The sequence below is a fragment of the Elgaria multicarinata genome, chromosome 7 (genome assembly GCF_023053635.1).
Source record: "Elgaria multicarinata webbii isolate HBS135686 ecotype San Diego chromosome 7, rElgMul1.1.pri, whole genome shotgun sequence".
In the NCBI taxonomy this organism is placed as follows: Eukaryota; Metazoa; Chordata; class Lepidosauria; order Squamata; family Anguidae; genus Elgaria; species Elgaria multicarinata.
The window spans coordinates 62467647-62492766 of record NC_086177.1 but is presented as its reverse complement, the minus strand read 5'-3'; positions in this window follow the sequence as shown (position 1 = coordinate 62492766).

Genomic DNA, 25120 nt, shown 5'->3' with positions numbered 1-25120 from the left:
CTAAAAGTCTGGATTTGCATCCCTGTATGTTCAGTTATATTTGTAGTGCTGAATTAGGATTACTAGCTCTTTTTTCTGTCAGGCTTCTCATCTTTAACAGCTATATGACAGGAAGGTACAACAAGGTTTTTTAAAAGCAGATTTTCCAACTGCACAAATGTGCTATCAGACATCCCACACTAGAAGGAGGAGGAGGAGGAGGAGGAGGAGGAGGAGGAGCCAAATGGACACAAAACATGGTTTGCTCCTTGCTTACACCATCTATCAGTGTCAGTTTCTTCATAGGTCTCAGTAGTTCTTATCTACCGTACAGTGACAATTCACTTAGGAATCTGTGTTAGTTATCTATTTATCTGCCTCATCAAATTCATGTTGACAGAATTGGTACTCCTCAAACACAAGTCTTTTTTCTAGGTTCACAGTAATTCTTAGGGTGGTCATGTGTCCTACTTTAAAGAAAACAGTCCTCTATTTGTAGGTGTCCTCTATTCAATGGTCTGTCCAGTCCAAGTCCAGTTTAAAGTAAAAACAAAACCATAAGGGAGAAGCAGGAGCGTTGATGTTGCCCATCAACAATTGCCAAGGGTTCCTTCTTCTTAGGCAAGACAGGCCTAAGGCACGAAAATAGGAGGTCTTTAAGGGTATTTACAAGTATATGATGAAGTGTTACCTGCTCAAAGATAAAGGTGAAAAAGGGGAAGTTCAGCCAAAAAGAAGAACTTGTTTTAATCTGGTTTGGGCAAGTTACTTTGAGCATGGAAACTGAGCACATTCTACCCTTAGATAATTTGTATTGCAATCCATCCCTGACATTGCCTGTTTAAGTTTTCAGTGCTAAATCCTTCTTTTCCCCCTCTTTTTTCATTTTTCTTTATTAAGGGCAATGTAAATTATTACTGTGTATGAATATGTTTTATATGTTCTTCCATTTTTATTATTTGTGCCCCTTTTTGTTTTTGTTTATTGTTATATTTGAAAAAAAAATCTTACTAAATACACAAACATAACTCTATTTCCCCCCATTTTTTCAACTGTACATCTATCAATTTTCCAACTGCATAGTTTTCCCCCAACTGCATACTAAAAGAAAAGAAAAGAAAACCCCCAAACCTTGAGGTACATCATGGTCCTCTCCATGCTGGGAATAGTTGTAACTATTGAATTTGGCTGGTGCAGGTACACAAGTTTTTTTGTTCCCTTTGTTTTTTGATAGGAAAAGGAAAGGAACCTCTCGTGCAAGCACTGAGTCATTACTGACTCTTGGAGGGACGCCAGCTTTCGCTGATGTTTTCTTGGCAGGCCTTATAGCGGGGTGGTTTGCCGTTGCCTTCCCCGGCCGTGATTACCTTTCCCCCAGCTAACTGGGTACTCATTTTACCGACCTCAGGAGGATGGAAGGCTGAGTCGACCTGAGCCGGCTGCCTGAAACCAGCTTCCGCTGGGATCGAACTCAGGCCGTGGGGAGAGGATGAGAAGACCTTTAGATTTTTATTTTTATTTTTAAAAAATTGAATGTGGGAGAAAGGGAAACTGACAGATTTCTCCATCCAGGTAGATGTTTTGCATGCTTACCTCTTAAAAGTCTGGGTTTGAATTCCTGTATATTCAGTCATGATCATAGTGCTGAATTAGAGTTGTCACTTCTTTTTTCTTACAGGCTTTATATCCAAGGAGGGTGTTGTTTCTCTGAACCTTCCAAGAGAAAATGAGGCAGATCTTTCTAAAAGGCTTTGTGCGCTTTTTCCTCTACAGTGGAGAAAAAGGATTGTGATTCTTTGGTATTTCCTTCAGCTGCTATTGGGAGGGAAAGAGGCATCCCTACCCTTAGTGGAAATCTGATTTAAGGGCTTAATGTTGTTTCAGCATGTACATTTTGAGAAGAAGATCATATTTTAAATCCATCATCCCAAGGTCCCAGGATTGTGTCATCCAGAAGATACTGGGACTAATAGTATCTAGCTCTTGAGAATAAGAAAACTGGAATCCAATAGGCTGCAATAATTTTTTCCTACAGAGGTGATGGCTATAGCAGAAGAGAAGTAATAGAAATAGATTCCCACCTTCCGCACTGAGGTGCCCATTCAGCAAGTCTGTACATTCTTAGTACCACATCAGTCACCGCTGCGGTGAAAATTGATGTATTCATAAGAAACCATAGCCAAAGTAGCAGTATTAGTTCTAGTCATGGGGATGGATCAGAGTTTAAGCCAAATTCTAACAACTACATTCCCTTGAGTTTGCTGGATATGATTATATTAATATCTATCAAATCACTCTCTCAATGGAAGCGAGTTGCCTCCACTGAAAAACACAGCATATTTTGCAGCAAGCGCTCAGTAAGACATGTTTATGGTATATTGTAGAAGGCTTCCAGTGAAGAGGCCTCACTCTTGAGCCAGACTTTGATAGAAACAGGTGCCAAAAGACAATGAGGCAGATGAGCATTATATGTGTATTAGTGCTGAAATGAAAAATTGCACCAATTCAGAATCTGACAAGTTTCATGCATTCACAATGGACAAATTTGGATTTGAACATATGAACGGATCTGAAACCAGGGTTCCAGGCACAAAATGGGAATGTGGCCAAACATATGTTTCGCCAAAGAAAACTTTGCCAAGAAGAGCCTTGTATGGTGGTGAAAGACAAACGTCACGTCTGCAGAAACAGCAAATGGATTTATTGTGACCTTTTGTATCATGCAGTTTATTTTTGTATAGATGTATCACCCAGTTCCTTGCATATCATTCAGTCTGACTGTTCATAGCATTTGTGAATTTGATTTTGAATGAACTTTTGTATATGTTAATATATAATTTGACTTTTAGCAAAGAATAAAGTGGGGGGGAGGGGAACCCACAAGAATCGTAAGGGAAAACCCAGCCCTGAGTTAAAAGGAAGATTGGATTACTCAAAAGCAGCCTTCCCTAACTTGGTATCCTCCAGATGTCTTGGACTACAACTCCCAGCATGCCCCGTGGCTGGCTGGAGCTTGCTGGGAAATGTAGTCCAACACATCTGAAGGGCACCAAGTGGGGACAGCTGCTCTAAAGCACTGCAAAAATAATATTTTCCATAGCCTGTGGTGCTTATACTGTGCTGCATAGTGGTGCCAGAATAGATGGACTTGATGTTGTGGCACATAACCTGGTAAGGAATTTGGAGTCTGACCTAGATGAGGAGGGGCCAACAGAATTGAAGAACGTACAGTGAAGTCTATGTAAGACATAGGCCCAAACAGAGGCCCTGATTTTGGGCCTGAGGCACAACCTGTCCACCTAGAGACCCCTGAACATGGAACCCCAAAAAGCATAACTTCTGAGCCCAAGGTCCCTGAAGGACCGACTCCGTCCGCATCTGTGGCCCCATGCTCTTCATTGCCAGATTACATGCATAGGCAACAAACCAGGAGGGATCTAAAGGAGAGGAGACTGAGTGCTAGGCCCCAGGTCAGAAGACTGGCCCTCTAAGCTAGGGATGGGGAACGAGTGACCCTCCAGATGTTGCTGGACTACAACTCCCATCAGCCCTATCCAGCATAGCCAAGAGTGAGGGCCGATGGGAGTTGCAGTCCAACAACATCTGGAGGGCCCATATGTTCCCCACACCTGCTTTAAGCTTACCAGTCCCATGGAAGAGGTGGGGTCTGAGAGGGTTAGTCTGGGATGAGAAGCATAAGAAGGCCTCAATGAGCGCCAGGGTCCAGATCTTGTGGTAAATGTTGGAGCTCTTCAAGGTCCTGCAACTTCAGTCCTACCTGCTTGCCTACTAGACTGCTTCAAACTCAGGGGACCTGTTATGTTTCACGGGCTCCTGCTTGAGGTCAAGGCAGAACAACTGACTAGAAGAGCACCACACCCCTTTGTCTGGGAGCTGCCCGTTTAGACAAAGTTGGCCTGGAAATTTGTGACATCTCAGATCCTACAGGAGAACTGCCCAGTCAACATAGATATTCTAGCATTGGCCAAATGTGAGGTTTTGGCTTTCTAGAAGTCAGGGAGCAATTCAACATACTTTCAGAGGTGTAGCTATGTTAGTCTGATGCAGAAAAAAACAACACAAGGGTTTCGTAGCACCTTAAAGACAAACAAATGCATTATAGCATCAGCGTCTGTGGAGTCCACGTCATCAGATTCATGAAATATTATTCTTAGTTGGCGGATATAAATACATATGGGGAAACTGTAAATTGTAGGGTCAAATGGCATTGTGCATTTTATATCTGGATCTGGATTGAGAGGCATGTAACCTCCATGTGGAAAAGCTTTAAATAGAAGGTTATCTTTCTTTGCTGGTCAAACAGGAAACAGGCAGTACATATTTAGAAGTCACTGCCCAGGCATAAAATAATAGATCAAATAGCTAGCACCTGACACCTTGTTTGGTATATATTTACATATACATACAATATGTATATATACACACACATTATCTCATGATTTATTATACATCAAAGGAATAGTTCAGAAAATCCTTTCTTGAAAAGTATATTAGGAAGGCAAAAGGAAACTTGGGATGTGATAGAAGAAATTGTTGGAAAGGAATTGCTATACCCTTCCATATTTTATTGTATCAAATGGCATGCACCCATATTCACCACGTGGCATATCTTTGAATCAGTTGGATCTTCTTTGCTTCCAAACATAGTGTATATAGGGAATGATATTACTCAAGTCCCCTACCCACAATGTAGTGTCTGTATTAGAATAATGTTTACTTCAGTTCTTTCACTTGCCATTTGAAGGGTTACAGAGCCCTGCCTTATCCAATCAGGGATTTAATTTCTTTGTTTGTTTGTTGTAATTCTTAGCTGCATTTCAAGACCGCAGTTCTTCCAAGGTGACTTACAATATAAAATATTGTATTGTATTGTAAAAATATTGTGGGATGCCTCACCTCTAAAGGGGATTTCATCCCCACCTCCCATATTGAATGTATACCTTACAAGCATTGTTATAGAAATTAGTCCGCTAGAAGCCTTTGAATGTGAGTTACAACTAAACAGTAAGTATTTTGTAAACACAGAGAATAAATGAATATTGAGCTTTAGCTATGGACCCTGTTTAGACGTGATGCCAACCCACAGTGGTTAAGCATTTTGAGCTAAACATTATGGCATAGTGTGTCACGTGAACCATAACTTAGTGAGTCGCGGGAACCATTCCTAACCATGGTGGCTGCATAACCATGGTTTAAACATGCCCACTAACCATTTGCTGCAAAAGGGTTAGCGGCCTAACCACGGCTTAATGTGTTATCTGAACAGGCCCGATATGTTTTTTAAGGGAAAATCACAAACATCTACTCGTAAGGGTGGTAAAACCTCAAGATTGATGCCATACTGTTTGTTGTGTTTCATTTCATATTACCAAGAGAGGGAGGACAAGACGAAGGAGATGAATAACCCTATAGAAAGGCTACGCAGAAAGTAACAACAACAGTATTATTGAGGCAAGGTTAGTGGCTACAAAGGAGAGGGCCGCATTCCAGTGATGCAGAATGCTCTCCCCAGATAGGCTTGTCTGGCACCTACATTATGGTCTTTTGGGCATCAGGTAAAGACCTTTTATTCTCCCAGGCTTTTAAAGAATTGCTTTTAAGTGCTTTTAGTGCATTATTCTGCTGCTGGTTTTATGTGGTGGAATTGTTTTGGTACTAGATTTATCTTGGTTTTATTCTGTGCTTTTCTTAGGTTCTTGGTTTTAATGTTTCTGTTTTATTATTTTAAAATTTTTCACACCGCCCAGAGAATTTCAGGTTATTGGGTGGTTTAAAAGCACAGCTAACAAACAAACAGAAGCAACAATGCTATGGGGTTGCTTAAAGGACTGTCTCCTCCAAATGAGCCTGGCCCAACCCATCCACGTAGATTAGCTGGGGAGGCCCTTCTGAGAACTCTGTCACCATCTGATGTGCAGCTCTTGTAGTCCTTACAGCCTCCCTGTTAATGCTTTGTTGTCATCTAAAGACCGGTGGTGGTGGTGGCTACTCATTCTGGCAACAGCCACACAGCTCTAATAACGTTTAATTGCAGATAATGTAATGTAATGAAGAAATGGACCAGAGTTGATGCAACATATACAGGCCAATTGGATTCCTTCTAATTCTATGATTCCTTCACGCCTTCCTTCTTTCCAGCAGAGTTTTGCTTGGAAATAGGTGTCTCTCATATAAGTGAAGAGTAAGACTAATTTCTCAGCATTGTTTGAAATTAAGTTTTTTGAATTCATCCTTGGAGAAAATGCCTGGAAATGTTGTAATACTCATGAGAATGTGAGAAGGGCCATGGTGGATCAGACCAAAGGTCCATCTAGTCCACCTTTTTGTTCACACAGTGGCCAACCAGCTGTCGACCAGGGACCCACAAGCAGGACATGGTGCAAAAGTACCCTCCTACCCATGTCCCCAGCAACTGGTGTATACAGGCTGACTGCCTCTGATTCTCACTGTTCCCTTACCTGTACAGGACTTGCTTTCTCTTAAGAAGGCTCATTCTTTGTCTTGGCTTCTTCATGTCTCCAGCCATCTTTACATTAACCAAGAAGTAACTCTAATTTACTTGCCTTGGTGCAGCCTGATCAACAGCAAGAACGCAGAGTTCTTCATGGGGGAAATATAATTAAATTGCCATCTTATATATCATCAGGATATTGCTGGAACATGAAATTGATTTCTTAGAAAGTCAATCCAGAGTTAGCATGTTGTTCTGACAGAAGAGTTACTGGAACATGTTGACTTCATGAGCTCCACATATCATCCTGGAATACTGACTCACCACACAAAGAAATCCCCCTCTTTTTACTGTTCTACCTACATTCCCCCCCACCCGCCACCCCCACTTTTCTGAGGTGATAAACTCAAGGGCAAGAGAGAACAAGCAATAAGGTGATCTTGTCATGCAGCTCAAGATTTTTAAAGCACATTAACTGTAATTTTTAGTTAGTCATAATTTAGTGAACCATTAAAAATGACCCAGTTCGCTGAACTGAACTGAACTGAACAGATGGAATTCCACCCTCACTCTGCTTGAGTGACTTTCTGAACAATGCAAACTCTTCTCTCAAAATCCCCTCCTAAGAGCTTCATGGAACATTTGGTGGCTGTTCTTCTCTTTGGCTCTGCAGTATTATGTAACAAAGAGTATAATATTTGCATCCTAAGAGGCAGCTTGCTTCCCCCCCCCACATTTTCTTCTCTAAAAACTCACTCATTTTCACATGCTTTTACTTTACCATTATTAATTAAAGAGAGAATGGGCTGACAGATTCCAGGCCTTTACAAACTGCAGTTCTTTTACTATGTCAATGAGATTTTCAGGCATATACATGCATTCCCAAAAAAGATTTCTCATCCTTCCTACCCTTGTGTAAGAAAGACCCCTCACAATGGGCAAAAGGGCTGAATTTCTAACCTTGGGAAAGATACCAGCCATGTGGCTATCTTCTGGGATCCTATCAGAGAATATTCCAGCTCGTTATTCCAATAAATGATATCACAAGTTCCTGATATGCCATTGGGGCGTGAAGATGTGCCATTGTGAGAAACAAAGGGAATAAATATTAGTTACCTGTGAGAGAAAATGCCTGCTGTGATCTTTTTAAAGCAATCTAATCTAAAATAATCTCAGTCTCTTGATCATGTACAATATGTGGGCAGCAAACAAAAATATTGAACTCCTTTGGTTAGCCTTTTTTCATACCTTTGCAACAACCTAAGCAAAGTACATAGCATATATTAGTAGAATCTGAATATGTTACCGTTTAATAATTTAGAATGTGTCAAGATCTCAGGACACTTGTCTTTTCAGAATAGCATTTTGAGGGGCATTGTGAAACACATTGAACGCCTTTCATTTTTGCAATGCTTCACCCTTTTGCCTGTAGAGTGTAACATTGCTGTCAGATGTTCAAAAATGCCCGTGTTCTCCATAGACACTTTTTAAAAATACTCTAATGGCAATGCAAACTAGTAATAATAAAAGGAAATGGTGTTGTCATTCTGGTGTCAAAACGCATATCAAGTGTCCCTATTCAGGTGCTAATCTGTATGCCAGTTATAGGTTTCCAATATCTCTTCAGATAGAGATGTGAATAATCACAAATGCTGGAGATCAAAAAGGAAGGTGGTGGCAGCAGCAATTAATCAGACAAGTCCTACCTTTCACTATTACCAGGCAAGCTCTGTTAAGGACCATGCTGCAGTTCAGTATTATATCCATGAACAGAAAGGACCAAAGAGTTGGAGCATGGTACCAGGATTTGGAAGTACAGTGGCTGGTCAGGATAGTTTAAGGCTGTGGCCAAAATGGCATCTCAAAATTCTCCACCCTATTTGTGGGCAGAGAAATTGGGTGAACAATTTCACCCAATTTCTCCAGGGGGAGGAGAAAGTCTCCAACAGTTTCTCACAGGTAGGGCTCACCATAGGCAAAGGTTGTGTACAGCTTCTTTCTTTTTTCCTGAGGGTTTTTGGGAAGTGGCAACAGCATCAACTGGCCCCAATATTGCATTGTTCACAATCCCCATACTTAGCATCATTCCAGGGCATTGAAGGAGGGAAGGAAGGCAGCCACCAAAATTCCTGTGAAGTGGCCTTTTATATCAAAAGTGGGGAGAGTTAAGAAAAGGGAAATCACAGAACTTTTCTGAGAAAACATGACTTCTGAGAAATTTTAGCTCTGCTCTGCTTGTAATTCTTCAGGGTTCAGCACTTTCCTGGGGTCTTCCAAACATTAAATTTCTGAAGGGTGATAGTGGATGCATCTTGTCTCTAATGCACTAGATAATGTCACTAGTTCCCTGAAAGCCCTGTAGCAAGAGTGGGGGGCAGTGTCGTGTCCACATTCAGGAAAGAGATGGAACTAGTGCGGCGTCAAAATCTGTCCTCCAGTTTCTTGAAATTTACCTTCCTGTGTGAAAGAGGCTTTCATTCTTCTGCCTGATTCTTGGGGCATTTTATAATTTATTTTGGTGATGTTTTGAACTTACCTAATTACAGAAAGGTGGCTGAAGGTGCTGTGTGTATTTTTTCTTTCTATTACATGTCCCTCCATTGCTCTGCAGCCTCTCAGACTGCCTTTACTTTCTGATATGAAAAGCCCTATGAGGGGAATTACCTCATGATGACCTCCCAGGCTTTAACTGAAGTGCAGGAAGTCAAGGAGGCTACAGGTTGTTGAAGAGATGATGGTGAAATGAAAAACAGGATAATCACAGACTCCTTGGCCATCTCATAAGTACAAGAACCACAAACCCAACCCATGAGAATTTCTGTGAAATTTTCTTCTCCTTTGAAGTTCTTTTCAAAAGCAATTTCTTTCCTATCAAATAGAATGTGAATGGTTGAAAGAAACATAGTAGAAAAATTTGGCACAGCAGTAAAATAGTTCTAATGATTTACAAATTGCCAGAGTTATCTCGATGCAACTTTGTATCCCACATTTCATGAAAGAGCTGATAGATAAGCAGTATTCTGTAGAACATAGTGGCTATTTTAGACAGGAGAGAGGTTTAACTTTTGTGTCCTGAACAGCATCCGACACTTTGCTACCCAACAGTAGATGCACATTATTTCCTCTGAACCTCCTATAATCTAAAAAACATAGTTCTATTTTCTCTACCTACAGTCTGCTCTTTCCCTAGCATCTCAATGATCTATATTGCTGGAATTCAAAATAGCAAAACATAACAATAACAAAAGATACACCTTCCTCCTGGAAATTACCCATAGAAGGGAAAGAAGCTCCATTCTAATCAATGGGCTGTTTAAGAATATAAGGCGTTAAGGGTCTATCTAGTTCAACTTCCTGTTGAATAGTGGCCCAAATAGCCCACAATTAGACCATGAATGCAATAGCACACTCCCACTTGTGTTCTCCAGCAACTAGTGTACATAAGCATACTGGTTCTGTATGAGTAGTAGCCATTGATAGCCTTTTCCTCCATGAATTTGGCTAACGTTTCACTTATGATGCAACACCAGACCTGCATTTGCCACCAGGTATGCACTCAGCAGGGACCTACAACCAACTGGGGCTGCTTGGTGAGCATACCTGCATGACACCTCTTTGCTAACCTGTGTTTCTGACATTTTATATTTTCTGACATTTTATATTTTTAATGGTACATTCCAAATGTCTTAGTTGTACACCTAAAGTGTACATTTTTTGTTGCAATCCACCTCCCCATAGAAATGAATAGTAGAACTCTCACTGGTACTAGCTCTGGACCGCACCCCATGGACCATGCACCAGGGCTGGCCACATCCTTTGCCCACTGGAACAGTTGCACTATTAGACTCTGGGGCTATCTATGCACTTTAAAAGCCCTGTGGTGACTGCGCGGTGGTGCAAATAAAGATGCAAATAAAAAAAGTCAGGAACTTAACCTGACTTTTTTGGCTGGAGTGAAGCAAATATGGTCCTTCCTCTGTCTAACCTCACTCCAGCTTCACTGCAGAGGCGTTCCGTGGCTGAAGGCAACCTCCGATTCGTTGCCAGAAGCCAGGATGATGCAGGGCAGGTGGGGGGGCAGCTCCAGTACCCAGATTGTTGCCAGAAACTCTGTACTCCCTCCTGGTGTGGGGATTACCCAGTGCCACTGCGGGTTTAGGGGGAACACGACGCCAGTGTAGCACTGCCAAGGCAGCCCCTCTGTCCTGCTGATACACAGAGAATCCATACTTTGCCTCTCCTGAATCAGTTACATTAGGATAAATTTAACTGAATAAAAATTGGCAGGAAGCAAACAATAACGCAAGGATCTGGAGAAGAAATGGTCAGAGATAAGAATGCCTTTAATAAGACTAGCAAGTATTGGAATTAGAAAGCACTAATGAATGCAGGAAAAGACTACATCTTTTATTGCTAAATCTGCTTTAAAAGAGATGAATATAAATCTTTGTAATATGAAATTTCCTTGTTTCACCAGGAGGGATTTTTAATCAGATGAATGGACTTGTATGTACTAGTTAACTTTGCCGGAGTTTAGTAGTTGTATTTAAAGCAGATTTTATCCTAGAGTGATATTAATTTGATAGGATCCCTGATCTGTAAACCATTGGTTATCTTGGTCTCTCCTGATAAGAAAAAAAAAGTGCTGAGGATTTCCAGTTGGTGAGCACATTTGGGCAGAATCTTTCACACGTCACAAATTGCAGATGGGAGGCAGTGATCTCGAACATGCAGTCACATTGCGTGACCATCTGACACCTTCCATTTAGAAAAATAATACTTTCCTCACAGCATACGCTCCCTGCTGCAACCAGCACCAAAAATTATGCCTGGGAGAGCTGTTCTTCCTACACTGAGGTCTTAAATATTTCTTAGGCTGCTTTTAAAAGATTCATAGTGCAGCCGCACCTAGATCACATCTTCCTCGCCTGCTGAAAACTCTGAAATTTTCCCCAAGACACTGTTAAGCACAAAATGAGTGAAATGGGGGTTGAGGGAGAAACCTGATATTGAGCACCTACACAAGAGGGGCAAACAGAACATTTTTAATCTATATGTTGTGGCTGGAATCTAGGAGACTGCCTTATTCTGAATCAGACCATTGGTCCATCTATTTCAGTATTGTCTGGTGCTTGTACCCAAATGTGACGCAAGAACCAGTGGAGGCTGGTGGGTCCGATGTCGGTGGGGCTGTGATTCCATTCTGGGTTTCAGTCAGAACCAGCCAGAACCCTAAAGGATCTATCCAAAGTGCTGAACCATTTTGAATTCAACACCTTGGATAGATCCTTCAGAGTTCTGGCTGGTTCTGACTGAAACCCTGAATGGTTTTCAGCCCTACCAAATTTGGAGCCACCAGACTCGACTGAAAAGACCAGAACAATGTATTTTTGTGTTCCCCTGCAAATTCATTATTTACATGTTTTTATGTTTTTAATTTTTAAAAAAGATTAAAACAAGGTCCAGCCTTCTCCAGCCTGGTGTCCTGCAGGTGTTTTTGGACCTAAGCTCCCATCAGCCTTAGCCAGCATGGCCAATGGTTAGGAATTCTAGGAGCTGTAGTCCAAAGCAGCTGGAGGGCAGGCTGGCCTACACTGACTGGCAGCTACTTTCCAGGGTCCCAGACAGGGGTCTTTCCCAGCTGTACCAAGAGACCATTCATATGCTAAGCATGTGCTCTACCACTCACTTAATGACTTTTCCCCATATATGCCAACCTCAGACAAACAATTGGATGGCACCTTGCATTTTCTAGGAAAATCAACTTACAACTGCTTCCCATATGATGATATTATATGTGGATATAACTCCTGGGAAGGAAATTGCATATAATCTGGAACATAGGAAGCCAGCAATACTGATTCAGACCCTTGGTCCTCTAGCACAGTATTATTGACAAGGCAGCTCATCAGATGTGGGGGGTGGGGGCAGAATTGCTATGGCCTCCTGCTGCTGTCCCACAATAGCGAAGATTTCTTTACATGGGGAAAGAAAGAGGAAAGCAGCAATGACCACATGGCTAGGGTGACCATATGAAAAGGAGGACAGGGCTCCTATATCTTTAATAGTTGTTTTGAAAAGGGAATTTCAGCAGGTGCCATTTGTATGCCTGCAGCTCCTGGTAAGATTCCCTCTTCATCACAACCGTTAAAGCTGCAGAAGCCCTACCCTCTTTTGTATCTGGCCACTCTACTATAGCTAGTGTAGCTTTAACGGTTGTGATGAAGAGGGAATTTCACCCTCTTCAAATGACACCTGCTGAAATTCCCTTTTCTACATAACTGTTAAAGATACAGAAGCCCTTTTCATATGGTCACCCTACACATGGCCCATTCAGCGGGTGTTCTTATTGCACTGCTTTTTCTCACACAGCAGGAAATGGCAGCAAGTTTCACATTCAAAAAATAAGCCGGATTAACCGGAGTCTATTTTGTCATGGAAAAAAGACCAGAAGGGGTGGGAGATGTGCAGGAGGTGGGATGAACCATCATCAAAAGGACATGCAAAAAACTATAAGTGGGCAGTAACGCAAATGCGATAAAATGCTCATCTGATGATGACCAATGACTGGCAGCAGCTCTCCAGAGTTTCAGACAGGATTCTTTCCTAGCCTTACCTGGAGATGCTGGGGATTTTACTTGGGACCTTCCGCATGCAAAGCAGGTGCTCTGTCACAGTGAGCTGTGGTACCTCTGTCCTTACACTGGCGCATGCGATGAACACAGGCGTGCCTATTTGGTCCTTTGGACAAACAGTGGTTTTCTGTGGTGTATACTGTCAGCCCAAAAGACACAATGCATTTTTATTGGGTGATGTAATGGAACCAGGGCTTGGAGAGTTACAGAACCAGCACTTTTTATGAGCAGGACACTGACATCATCTGCCTCTGCCACCACCACCACCCCTCAGAATTTCCAGTTCCCTCTGGGATGAACTGCAGTCCTCACAATAGCTGGGGAGAAATGGATTTTCCCAGCATACATCTATTGTTCCCTCTTGCAATGCAAAGTATTTGAGGCTGGCTTCATCTTCTGTGGGCAATTAAGATCCATTAACTTTATAAAAGACCCGCTGCTGTTGAAGACAAGAAGTGCTAACGCTGGTTCTTTGATATGGATCAACACAGCTGCCTGAATTTGGGGGCTGTTCTTGGGTAGGTGGCTATGATGAGTACGTGCACATCAAAATTTACCTCTGCACCAATGTGTTTATCACACGTGACTGCATGTATGTGGGCTTCTTACCAAGTCCCACATGGACGTCCGATACATCTGGGAGATTCCTGAAATGTAAAGTGGCAATAATATTAAGATCTAACATAGACCCTCTTAAATTGCCTACAACAATCTTGAATTTAACTCCCTCCAGCAATGCAAGTTTCCGTAGTTGTTTGTGTACAAAACTGTGATGACAAGTACCTTACAATGACCTTTCCTTTGATTGCTATCTGCAAGCTATTGCCATGACAAATGTATGGATGGCAAATGCATGCATTGTCTTGCGTTCCTAATATCCATGCTTGCCCATTCTTATGCCCAGGGGATATTAAATATATTAAGGACAGGTTGGAGGGGCTGGACATTGCCAAGAGCTGTCTTAAAGCCAGGGCATGTTTTTGCAGCTGTCTGCAGAGCCGACGTGCCCCAGTGGTCAAGCCAGCCAACCACTTAATTTCAACAGAGTGTCTTCCTTAAAGTGTCACAAAGACATTTTCAGAACAGACTGTGGGCTCTGGTGGAAAGAGCAGGTGCAATATTCTGGGCCTGAATGTTTATGTTCAGGAGCAAGTAACACAGACAGGTTTTGTGACACATGTATTGATGCAAAGTGCACTGCTCATTCTCACACATTCAGCTGTCTAGGGTGATCTGTTCCTTCCCTGGAAGGCCTTAAGGCTCATTCAAATGACCAAACACCAGAGACAGACAATCCCCTAACCCTCCATCCCCCAATAATTACAGGTGACTTGAAAGAGGAGTCAGCTGCTTGTTGTTTGTTTATTTACCCCATTGTTGTCTCTGGTGAGAGCAGTGGGATAAGTTGCAGCACTTCAAAAGCCTGTATAGGCTGTTTGACAAGGAGTGTCACTGAAACAAAAATGCCTCTGTCCTTTATTTATTTATTATTGCATTTATATCCCGCCTTTTTCCTCCAAGGAACCCAAGGCGGCATACATAATCCTCCTCCTCCTCTCCATTTTATCCTCACCACAACAACCCTCTGAGGTGGGTTGGGCTGAGAGGATGCGACTGGCCCAAAGTCACCCATGGCTATCCATGGCTGAGTGGGGACTAGAACCTGGATCTCCTGACTCCCAGTCCAACACTTTAGCCGCTACACTTACTGGCTCATATATGTCACTTGTAACTTCTGGGGAATGGTATTTTGCTATCAGCCAGCATCTGAGTAATCTGCAGCTCCTTCTGTCTCCTCCCTGGAACATGGACTATGTCTGTACAGATGACTCTACAGTAGGGTGACCATATGAAAAGGAGGACAGGGCTCCTGTATCTTTAACAGTTGTGCAGAAAAGGGAATTTCAGCAGGTGTCATTTGTACACATGGAGCACCTGGTGAAATTCCCTCTTCATCACCACAGTTAAAGCTGCAGGAGCCCTGCCCTCTTTCGTAGAGTGACCAGATCATCAGTGGAGCTGCAAGGGTGAACGGGTATGTTTGCCTTTAGCGAGCCCTTGGGTCCATCTGCAACTACTACTCCCCATTCTGGCTATAGCATCAACAGCAAGTGACCAGGCAGAGTAGCCAGAAACACCTCCATTTACGTCTGATGGTGCACCTTATTGTCGAGTTTAACATCAAGCCACTTGGGTAGTCAATTTTTGGCTGAAAAACAGGCTATTAAATATAATAAATAAATCACACACACTCCCAACGAATTGCCTATTCATAAAATTGCTGGCTTAGTGGTCATGGCTGGACACAAAACAGTCATTTTCCAGAAAGAAAACTAGGGACTCTAAAAGGAAAGTAACTTGCCCAAAAAACTAAGTGCAAGGCAGAGGTGGGGTCTGAGCTGTAAAACATAAAATCACCTTGATGCCCATGGACAACATATTATTTGGGACTATGGAAATAAACAAACTCTAATAAAAACTATCATCTCTCTCCTGCCAAATGGCATGTTGAACATACAATATAGGCCAAGTGGATCTGTGCAGAGTTTAGCACACATGACAAAGCAAACATATGATTACTTCCTCATATGTCTATTTCCCTGTTTTCAATTGAGGTCCTCATCCTGCCATCACTTTCCGGAGCATTGCAGCCTCAGAGTAAATATGGACTGAGTTGCAACCTAGCCAGGTCCAAGATCATATCAATCACTTGCTTTTAAAATATGTCTTGCTATTCCTCCACAGCAATGTCCAAATTCACTAGCCAAGGTTTTCTGCTGAAGATGTTGCAGTATGTGTCTTTACTTGCCTTTCAATTTTATACAGGAAATCTAATCTTGAAACCTCTGCTTGCCTTTTGCTTTCATGTGTCTATTATCCCCGCCTACTTCCATCTAATTTTCTGGTTTATCCTGGAGCGTTGTGAAAGTCATTATGACATGTAATCAGTGATTGAGCTACTCTTGTTCAGAAAATCAAGCGTTGCTGAGCATTACAATCCACTTTCCTATTTTTGTTATTATAACTGAGATAGAAGCATCAGAGAGAAAGATCCCCAAGAATTATGTTGGTGGCCATTTTTTTCAGCTTGGTTAAAATGTTCTTGCCTAAATATAAGAAATATATGTTAAGAACATAAGAAGAGCCATGGTGGATCAGACCAAGGGTCCATCTAGTCCAGCAAGACTAGATACAGTGGCCAACCAGCTGTTGGCCAGGAACCCACAAGGAGAACATGGGTGCAACAGCACCCTCTCACCCATGTTCCACAGCAACTGGTGTACATAGCCTTGTTGCCTCTGATACTGGAGGTAGCACATAGCCTTCAGAACCAGTAGCCATTGAAAGCCTTCTCCTCCAGGAATTTGTCTAGCTCCCTTTCAAAGCCATCCAAATTGGTGGCCATCACTATATCTTGGGGTAGTAAATTCCATGTTCTTGCTTAAATGTAAGTACATTTTACCCACTAGATATTGTTGTGAGATTGCTGCCTGATTACTGAGTATGGGGGCTTGCCTTGAAGGAATCCATCTGCCCCAGCCAGGAAGCATGGCCAAAGGTCAGGGATTATGGGAGTTGTTGTTCAAAACATCTGGTGGGTATCAGGTTGGGGAAGGCTCTCTTGAGTGTCTGGAATGCAAGAGCCATTAGACCTTGGGAAGCAGAAACCTCCTTCCCTACTCTGGATAAGGAGCAAGGCTGATAGAAGGTCCCTTTCTATGTTGAAAGCTGCAGTTTAAGGTCACTGCCAGAGAGAGAAAGATGAGTTGTGAGCTGTTAGTTGAAGAAGGTAGCTTGGGTTGCAGATCTCTCTCAATTTCTCAATCTCTCTCTTGAGGACCTCATGTAGGACAGCAGAGCTACTGCCTTGTAGGAATATTTGTGTTGTTTACCTTCAGCCCTGCTCTCTTTGTATATATGTAAAGTAACAAAATCTTACTAAAATGCTATAAGTTTCTAGGGATCTCTGCTTCCAAAGAAAGCCAAATTTAGGGAGTGCTTTCTGGAACATTTTATCATGTGGAAAAGTGGAAACATGTCGCACTTTTCCACACGGAGTAATGCATTTGTTTTATGTCTCGCCATTTTTCTACCTTCCTAAACTGAAGATCCTTTTTTCAATCAGGTTATGTCCCCACTGCAGAATGCCCTAGTTAGATTCGGTGTGATTTCAGTTTGCATTTCTGACAGCACTTTTGCTTCTCAGAAAACCCTATTCTAATAGATGCACTATTACTTAATCTTAAAGAATTGGGTGCTAACAACTTGATACCATTTAATTTGTAAGACAAATGGTGAAAAGAATCCTAAGCAGCTGAAAGTTAGACAACTCTGGGTATGTGCATTATCAAAGAGGAGCAGGGAGAATGCAATGGCATGACCCATTCCATTCGCAGGTAACATGGCCACATTTCCAATGTGGTGGATAAATTCTAGGATTAATGGAAGATTTCAATGAAGTGTATGTAATTTCATTCCTCTACAGTCCAGGATGGTTTTTAGTGCAGTAATTCAGAGGCTATTCCAAGTCTCTAGATGTGCCTTCTTCTGGAAGTACCATGTGTAAGATGTGCATTACTTTCAGAGTAAGATTAGGTTAATGACGTTTGGACAATCCTGCTGGATAAATTCCCACATTATGTTTTTATATATGCAGTCCCACGTTGCATACTCTGATGTCGTTGGGGTGATAAACCTACTCTGGGTTTCAGTCAGAACTCTAAAGGATGTGAAGCTGGTTCTGACTGAAACATGGAGTGGATTCACTCGCCCTTTGACATTGGAGCCAAAAGATTCCATTGCCCAGACTCACAAGATGTAAGGTGGTTCAAGTGAACCACCTTACATCTTTAATCAATACCCAGGGGTTAGTGGGAAACTGGCCAGACTCCTTCCTAGCTGATGCCTGTTGCGCCTTTAGCATGGGTGAGAAAGGGATACTCTGCACCTACAGCTCTACCAGTGGTGCAGCTGGGTAATTTTAGATCCTTGACTTAGGGTGCAGGCCTATGCATGTTTTAACAGAAAAATGCCCCAGATGAGTTGCAGGGCTTTGTTTTTCCTGTCTAAATATGCATAGGATTGCACCCGCCTTATGGGGGGGGGGGGGTGTTAGATGACTTGGTGCATTGTTTCAATTGCATAGTACACAACTAACATTTCTGTTTGCCCCCAACTGCCGCTACATGCTTTACAACTACATCTACTTTTATGATATTTTAGAACAACAAAATTGTTTGCTAACTCTGATATTGAAATGCACACACACACTTGCACACACACACACACACACCTCTGAACATGTGCAGTTCTGCATTTTAAGCCTTCACTTAAATCACAGTACCATCATGACTACAGGAATAAAACGGAGTTTGCTTCTGCTACCCTGATGCCTTCAGCACCTGCTGCTCTCTGGGTGTTCAGGGCAGGGGTTGCAGGGCCCTGGATTTCGACCCCATGATCCAGCCCTAAATGCGCCACTGACGGCTGTACACATGTAGGACTTCCCCACCTGATCCAGACCCCTGATTGGATGGAGAAGCTGTGAGAGCCTTCTATTGAGGTGAAAGACAATTGATATGGAACTTGTTAGGAAGACATTGGCCATGTAGTGTTTAATTGCTTGCCTTTTTAATGGAATATTTGTTGTTGATGATGTTTGCTTGTCATTCCCTTCAGTTCAATGTTCTGGGTTGGATCCAATGCTCCAATGTCCACTAGCTAGGGATGTCTAAGGAGAGATTACATTGGTGAGCTAAGATGCTAGATGTGCTATTGTTATCTTCAATGAGTCGAATAAGGAACTTCCTTTTGACCTGCCCCATTCTGGAAACAAGAGTTTCATCTCCTTTCCTTTTGCTTAAAGATCTGCTAGCTTCCCATTGCACTAGTAGTGGGTCCTGCAAGCATGGCGGGGGGCAGTGTTGGATACTGCCCCTTGAGTATCCATAGAAAGACAAGATATAAATGTCCATATAAATAGAAATATTTAACATTAGAGGAAAGACAGAATGAAAACTCTTCCCCTTTGCTGACCTTGCTATGAGGGAAAGGGTACAACTGCCTAGCAGCCTTTCTTCCTCTGGAGGGTGACTACTATGACTACCATGTGATTACAATGGCTGTGAAGGACAGCAACTGGCACAATGATCTAGACATGCGTAGGAGCCCAGTTGCCACCAAGAAAGGGTGGCACTTTTCCAGCCAATCTCATATCCTTGCTTTGAATGCCTCACGTTGCCCTAGGCAATATGCTTCGGAGAAATTACACTGGTTTGTGCTACCATGTGACACACCGTCAAAAATACTCCACATATTCAACCAGTTAATGGTTCACTAAGTTGTGCAACTTTCAAGGGCAAAACCAGAAATCCGTGATTTGTTAAGCATCTCTCCATTGACACTTCCCTACATAAAAAGTGACAGGTGACAACTGGCTTTCTTGTTGGTTAGTTTACAGGTGTATGTGCATTGGTGGGTAGGCAGTGTCCAGATGTTCTCTTCCTGACAGACATTTTCTATGGTAGGAATGCACTTCAAGTTTGAAAATGCCCTTGGTGCTGGGTGAAACGTCAATCCCCATTCCTGAAGCCTTGGGGTATATAAATTCTTTCATTTTATCCTCTTGAGTTTTGGTCACCAATTGTTCTTGTCATTGTCCCTTCAGGGAAGACCTTGGGATGTCATCATGTTGTAAGGTAAGGCAAGGCAACACTATGTCCTAGATTCTGGTCCCTTGAGTGCTGTGGCTTAACTTTCATGTGCTAATGTGGTTCGGCTCTTACTGTGTCTGCCCTTTTAACTTTCCCCCTGTTTAATATATAGAAGGACGTGCTTGCAAAAACTGGTATTTTCCTTGGATGTCTTCTACTGCAAAATCTATTCTGTCCTTACTTTTTGCACATTTTTATTTTAATCTGTTAAGCCTGGAGAAAATATTAAAAGATAGAAAAACACAAATAGAAAACTGAGAGGCTTGTGTCACCTAAAAAAAATCTCTAAGGGCCAAATTAAATGTTCTGTCTAGCATGCATTGTGCAACTATGCATGCTAGGTTCTTTAACTCTATGTAAGCATACCCAGAGCCCCAATTTGGACCAGGACTATGCCATATGAGGGGGGGAGGTTTAAACCTTTCAACCCCACCCATTTTTCACAAAATTCCACCTCCCATGGGAGGGGGAGGGATTTTAAAAAATGAAAAAAGCTTCCTTTGGGCAAGCATGAGTTCTAATCCCTGCTGTGCGAACCCAGCAGACATGGGTTATGGGAGGGATGTTTAACCCTTGCATATCCTAATGTCACTGGATCTGCACAGCATGACAATCCCCTATCAGGGGTTGCATATTCAAAATAGTGGCCACATGAGCCCTCCATGTGCCACAGCCTCATTGTGGGTTAAATAATTCCACACAGGCTGTTGTCATATGAACAGCTCCACTCTGAGATTGAAAATAAAAGCGAGGATGAGAGACAGCAGACAAATCCCACCATCCAGGCCATCCAGCATCCCTAATACTATATCCATTCTCAGCTTGGAGATAGCAGCAAGGATTTGGGGTGGCCTGGGCTTTCTCCATGCTGGGAGGAAGCACAGTTCAGTGCCTCTTTCCAGCCTGGAGAAAAGGAAAAGGGGGGGGGGAACCTCAGGGATGATGTCAAGGCTAGAGGGGGCATGTCCCTAGACATCATCCAGCCAGCAGGGGGGGCAATCTGCCTCCCCACCCCATAACAGTTCTGCACCCCTGCATTACAAATATATTTAGCTCTCAAGAAACATCTTAAGTGACTTCTACCCCCTTTGTTATGCCTTGTTTCACTTCTTCATGGACTATGTTCTTCAGGTCCTTTCTTTGAGCTCACATCCATTGGCCCATGCTATTTGCATCAGTGCGATGCCTCATTAAATCAAGAGATGTTTATCCCGATGTATTCCCTGACAAAGGTTTTATGCCATTTTGACCAGGATTGGACAACATGACATGGCCTATGGTCACTGGGTTGAATAAGCAGTTTCAACTCAGGGGTTGTTGTGTCAATGCATACCCATCAAGCATGGGTAAATAGAACAAGGGTTATTTGAGTGTTGTTTAACCCTCGCATCACCCATACTTGTTAGGTTCACGCAACACGATAAGCCCCGAGCAGGGGTTGCATATTCAAAATGGTGGCCACACATGACCCACTCATGTTGTAGCCTCACCATTGCTTCATTAACCCACAGTTGGCTGTTGTGTCATAAAAACACCTACTGTGGAGGCCTAGAGATGCAAGCCACTCCATATGTTATTGAAGAGATCCATCTTGTCACCCCCATGTTCTTTGGCGTCTTCTTAAAACTACTTGGAAGAACTCATCCAAATTTTTAGGCTGAAATATCAACAGTATGCTGAGGATGCTCAGCTCTACCTCTTCTGCTCAGTATCTGGTCCTAAGAGAGTGGTGGAAACTGAGACTGTATCTGGAGGCCATCTGGATGTGGGTGAACAAGCTGATCCAGAGAAGACAGAAGAGATGTTGCTTGGAAGTTATCAATCTGCTGATTTGGGTGGAGAAGTGTAACCTGTTTGGGTGGGGTGGCATAAGAATAAAATACACAGTTTGCAGGTGCCCTGGAACTAAGCATTATCTTGGATGTCAAGATGATGCTGGTGATAAATACCCTTTACTAGCTTTGACCAGTTTACTAACTGCAACCCTTCCTGGAAAAAGTGTATCTAAGTTCCTCATGTACTAGATACATCCAGGCTGGACAGCTACAATAATCCCTGCATGGGCCTGCCTCTTTTAAAGCCGTTTGGAAACTGCAGCTGTTACAAAATGCAGCCACCAGGAGTAGGAAAGGAGCAAGATGATCAGAGCATATTGTAGTAATCCTACACCACTTATATTGGTTACCAATTCATTACCAGGCTCAATTTAATACACGTATTCCCCATTTGAACTCTTAAATGCTTAGAACCAGGTTATCTTACAGACTGCCCTCACCTGTATGGACCTGTGGAAGCCTTACAAGTGGCATCATTAGCAAAGATCCAATTAGTGGGTGCCAGGAGTTGGGGCTTTTTCAGCAGGGACACCACAATTTGGACTTCCTTACTTGGGGAGATTTAAGAAGCTCCCTCTTTTCCTGATTTTAAATAAGCATTGAAAACTGTTATTGTTTTTACAATTTTGGCAGTCATATGATTGATTTGTACTGTTTATAATGTGTTTTACTGCTATTATGTTTCATGCTATTTAATGCTGTTTTAAAATGCTCTTTTTTATATTTTTGGTTAACTTGATTGATGTTATGCTATGTTTCTATTCTTTTAAAGCAAGGCACTTTGAAATCATTGCTTTTTTAAAAAAGTGGGTATAAATAAATAAAATAAACATGTAAAAAGAAGAAGTCCAAGCACAGATATGTGACATTCAAATATAGACTTGCAAGTCCAGAACCCCCTTGCATTTTGTCATACTCAAAAAACAAAACAAATAAAGCACAACATTGGGGAATTCATCCTAGAAGTGGAAGGAGAGAACTACCTAGACACAAGCTCCTTCAACAGGTAACAACTGATGTCCAGTTAATACTTTACATGGTCCTTCCTACTATCTTAGTGTCAAGGGCTGGTTACAGGAAGGAGCTGAAATAAGGACATTTACCTTCATAGGCTCTCAGGCCTAAAAACACAATTTGAAAAGAGGTGGAACAGTGGGATCTTTTCAACACAGGCAAAGGAAGCAAGTAAGATTGGTGTGCCAGGCTTGGATAGTGAGCACATGGGTGCATTGCAGTCAAGAAGAGCACCAAAAGAACATGTAGAACATCATAGATCACATCTCAGTCGTAGCTCCTTATGACAATTCTATGCTAAATACAGCAAAGCATTTTCATTGATGTTTCTTTCTTTCTGCTCCATAGTTACTTTGGACCATTGTTCTGAGTGCTGCACCTTTTGTACATCAGACTTCAAAAAAATAATGCCAGAACACCTGTACTGTAATTTAGGTAGTCATAGCTGAGTGAAACATTAAAAGGAATACAGCTCACTGGAGCAAATCGGTTTGAAAGAGTGGAATTCAACCTTCAATATGCTTGAGCAACCTGCATCATGCCAAACTTTCTTTTACCATTCCTCTGTACTACCTGTGTCTCAACAGTTGAAAGAAAACTAAACCCGATTGCTGAGCCTCTGGTACCATGATCAATTGGGGGCAAGAAGAAGCACTTGGATGCATGAACGAAGAGTGAAAAGCACGTTTTCAGAGTTGTTGCTACTTCTGTTGTGTAACATTGAGGCTTGTATAGCAGTAAATACCAATCTTGCCAAACGCTGATACCATTTGTGAACCTAGCAAAGAAACTGGGGTGGGGGGGGGTGGGGGGGTGGGAAGCAAGTGCTTAGCCTGCATTCATGATTATGAGAATAATGAATCTTCAGGAACGTTTCTCTTGGGCCTGTAACTGGGTTCATTCTTGTGCCCACTTCATTCTCTCACTTTTTGACCTTTTGAAGGATTAACAGCTTTTCATGACCCATACAAATTCAGACTGTTTGTGAACTCACACCCAGAATTGCATATCCTTTAAAGCTGGGTGTTATATACATTAGGGGCTCTGACCCAATATATCAACTTTAGCTACAATGGCATGAGCAGGACATCCTATAATTCTACAGGCAGGCTTAGCCCGCTGTCCTTTCAGCCAGAGTTTTGTTAGTGATAACAAAAAAACTACAGCAAGTTGGTGCCTCTGGATAAAAACACACTAATGGTATCATTAAAAAGACTTTATTATTGTGAATTGTCATCATGACCAGAAATCAAGAACAGCTAGGCAAAGTCAACGAATTCTTTCTTGGAGCTGGGGAGTTGCTTTGCAACATTCCTGAAGTCTTGCAGAAAACCAATGTTCAGTTTTTGTAACAAATGCCTTTGTGCAGCTTCAGAGGTCAAAACACATATGACATTACTAGCTGTACCCTGCCACGCGTTGCTGTGGCTCAGTCTGGTTAAATTGAAAAGAAAGAAAAGACAAAGCGGATGTTTCTAATATGTTTAATTTCACAATGCTTGTGGATGTACAATATTTTTAGTTGTTCCATTGTCTGTGTAGATATAGAGATTGTCTGGTTTGCCGACTCTAGAACACACAACATATAATTCTCCATGTGAGAAGCAATCTGTGTCTAGATCTAAACTGCACAATTCTAAAGATTGGCCCTGAGCTTTGTTGATGGTGATTGCAAACGGCAATCGAATTGGGAATTGTAATCTCTTAAATTGAAATGGCATATCTGTTGGAATCATAGGAATGCGAGGAATGAGGACATCTTCACCTTTGAAAGGTCCTGTCAAGGTTGTTCCTTCTATGACGTTGCTCAGTAATTTTTTTTACTGCAAGCCGCGTGCTAATGCAAAGTTTTGTGAGAGAACATGCAAATACGAGAGGAGGCAGAGGCAGTGGATTAGCCTACTGTTTGGTTTTTAAAAAAGGATGTTTTTACGGTGAGGAGGTTAGTGGAAACTCCTGGCAGTTACCTTTCTTCAGAACATGTAACTGTCACAGGTGTGACATCTATATTCACTCAGCCAATTGTGAGAGAACATGCAAATAGGAGAGGAGGCAGAGGCAGTGGATTGGCCTACTGGTTGGCAATGTCACAATGACCTATAAGAGCAAATAGGAGAGAACATGCAAATAGGAGAGGAGGCAGAGGCAGTGGATTGGCCTACTGGTTGGCGATGTCACAATGATCAGCAGGACTGGTTTTTAGGAGGCCTATTTCTTCGATTTTAAGACAAACTTTTGACCCCATATAGAACATAGTTACATAACAACGCTCGCGTATTTGAATGCAACGTTGTGTCAAAATTTCAAAGCAATCGGTGAAGAACTTTTGGAGATATAACGTCTGTTTCGAACGAACATTTACATTTTTATTTATATAGATGTGGGTTGGATCCAGATTAGGCATTCTGTGAATAGGAGGTACCAGGATCCAGTGGAAATGCCCCAAAGGAAGAAGGGGGTGGGGAGGTGATC